Consider the following 2,804-nt stretch of genomic DNA (forward strand, 5'->3'; position numbering starts at 1 on the left):
ATTATTTTAAAATTTACAAAAATTAATTGTAAATTTTAATTTTTTTATTGTCAATATACAAATAAATTATTTAAGAAATCAATAAAATATAGTTAAAATTATTTACAAGATTAATTGAAAATTTATAAGAGTCGTTTGTAAATTGCAATTTAATCACTTATATTTTTTTTTGCTTTTGATGCATAGATAAATTACTTTAAAAATTTATAAAATATACTTAATATTATTTATATACAGTTAATAATTTATGAGAATTAATTGTAAATTATAAGTGAATGAGTTATAATTTTCAACTATAATCATGAAGCTAAGACCGTTTCATAGTGCGATAGATTAGATATTACTGGCCGGGAAAAAAAAAACAGAAGATTGATTAGATATTAATCCGCTATCACATCAAAAAGAAAGGAATTATTTAATCCGTTTTCATCACAGAACTTTTTCTCAGCAATTGCAATCGATTGCCAGCTCAAAGGAAAAAGCCGTGAGGAAAGAGAAGTCGTGAAACTGCGAGTGAAATCCCTTCTCTTTCCCAGAAACTCTTAAACTCGCTCTTCGCTCGCTTTCCGCAGAAGCGTCGACAAAAATATAATATTCTCATCAGGCAATGGGATAGCGCCAACTCAGAATTTAATTACTATTCGAGGACCAATTAACATGCTACTATTGAAATTTAAACGCTTGAATGACATAGCTTCCATTCAATTCATGAAACTTCTTCACATTTGGCCTCTCATGAGGAGCAAGCGAATAAGAGTATATTTAATTAGCATTCAACAACTAGTAATTACACTGAAGAGTCCTGTGAGTACGATTCTCGCATTCCTCCATGCAGACTCAGCCATCGTTTGAATTTTTGAACTTTGGACTCCCTTATGTCACGCTAATTAGAACGAGACTACGTACTATAAATGGTATTTGCATCTCCACACCATTATAATCAACATCCATAGCCCTTTAATCCGATCGATCTCTCCAATGGAACAAGCAAGCTCTTGTAAGCTTCTGGAGCAATCCAAGGTCGGTCCAGCAATAGCCAATGACAGAACCACTCTTCCTCTCACTTCCTAGACATCTCTCTTGCAGGGCCTATCTATGTCAGGCGTCAATTCTTCTACCATTTTCCTTACCCTACTCATCATTTCATCCGTTCTACGCTTCCCTCTCTCAAACACTCTCTCTCCATCGCTCTCCACCATTTTTTTTCCTCTCGCCGGAAACCTCCTCTGTCCGCCGCCGCCTCACAAGCCTTTTATCCTCTGCACCGGTGAACATTCTGTCTCCTTAACGGTGGTCGAGTCTGCTTCTGATAATTTCAATTATTATTCGGCTAACCACCCCAGAAATCTCAAAGACTTGGACAGCTTGGTTCCCAAGCTGTCATGTCGTACAATGGATGAAGACCTCGAAGGCACTGATCCCACATTCGTATTCCCAATCGTAGCCTTGCAGGTCACGGTTTTTCCTAACGCTGGCCTTGCATCGCCATCACGTATTGCCACGTGATGGATGACAATTGTTGCAGTCATTTCATGAAAACGTGGGCTTCCATTTGTAGATCCGATGGTGGAGATATGATTTTCTGGACAAATCACTTCTTCGTATGACAGGGAAGTGATCAAAGACCGAGGGGCCTTGAAGCCGTTTTCTTGAGAGACTATTTTAAAGAAAGGGCAACGTGGAAGGACAGTCTTGCGGGTACAACTTCAAAGCGTGTCGTCAATAATGATAATGACCTTCGCAAGGCAACGATTGTGTTCGGCAGAAAAGACATTGAAAGTACTGAGAAATTGGGCATTTTATCAATGGAAGAAAAATGACGAATCGAACGCACCGAAATATCTATCAAACTTTGTGGTGATATGCGGTTTTGTGTGGACAAGCTTGGTGAAGACGAGACATAGGGACGAGGATGAAGAAGAGAAAGATGAGTACTTTCGTTTTGCAGCAGATTGCAGAAACCGCCTCGAGTATGCAGTACAAAAGAACTACTTTGGCAACTGCCTAACGCGATGCTATGCATCGCTGAAGAGAAAAGAGCTGAGAAGAAGAAGGAGGTTTTTTGAAGGCGGTGAAGGTGATTGATTGGGCAATAGAAGATATGAAGAAAGAACCTTTCAAAGATGCAGAAAAGTGGAAGGAAAACTTTCAGAAAATGTTCGTGTAGGAAGCACGGTGTTGGTTACAGGGTCGCCCAAATTCACCGTTTATGAGACTGACTTGGATTTGGGAGACCTACAAAGGTTGAGATGGTTCATTCCTTCAAGTGCATGTCTCTTGCTGAGAGTGGATCTGAAGAAGGAGGACTTGAGGTGGGTTGGTTTTCAGGAGGGATGAGTATGAACATTTCATGTCTGTTGTTGAAGGAGGACTTCAAACGTTCAAATCTTATTAATTGGGCCACTTATGCCTTAATTGAAGATTAATTTCTTTTTTATTGGAGAAAGGTTGATGTGTACGGTTTTAGTATGAATTAATAGTAATATAATTCTCTTGTATAATTCAAAGATGTTATGCCTAAGGTGTCATGGACATGTTGCATTGTTTTTCAGCCCGAATGACAAAGAACAAAGCCTAACTTATTGAAGTGTATAACATGCCTACTTATATATAATCAAGATCCTCTTCAAACTCTCTAATATAGGACGTAACATATATGGAGGACTATAAGACTATCACCACATTACCATGTGTCAATTCCTATTATAGTTGATATTTGTTTGTGAAACTTACAAAAACCAATCAAATTATCCGTTATTTGTTAAAATGATTACTCCGCCGTTCAAAAATGTCAGATATTTTTT

At 37.9% G+C, this 2,804-nt stretch overlaps 1 pseudogene; it reads left to right on the plus strand.

Moving 5' to 3' along the window:
- The first annotated feature begins 978 nt into the window (after nt 1-978).
- On the plus strand, nt 979-2,395 carry LOC129301223 (coumaroyl-CoA:anthocyanidin 3-O-glucoside-6''-O-coumaroyltransferase 2-like; annotated as a pseudogene).
- The last annotated feature ends 409 nt before the right edge of the window (nt 2,396-2,804 follow it).

The sequence above is a fragment of the Prosopis cineraria genome, unplaced genomic scaffold, assembly GCF_029017545.1.
Source record: "Prosopis cineraria cultivar Desert tree isolate PC_DT_omini unplaced genomic scaffold, ASM2901754v1 PC1966, whole genome shotgun sequence".
NCBI classification, from domain to species: Eukaryota; Viridiplantae; Streptophyta; class Magnoliopsida; order Fabales; family Fabaceae; genus Prosopis; species Prosopis cineraria.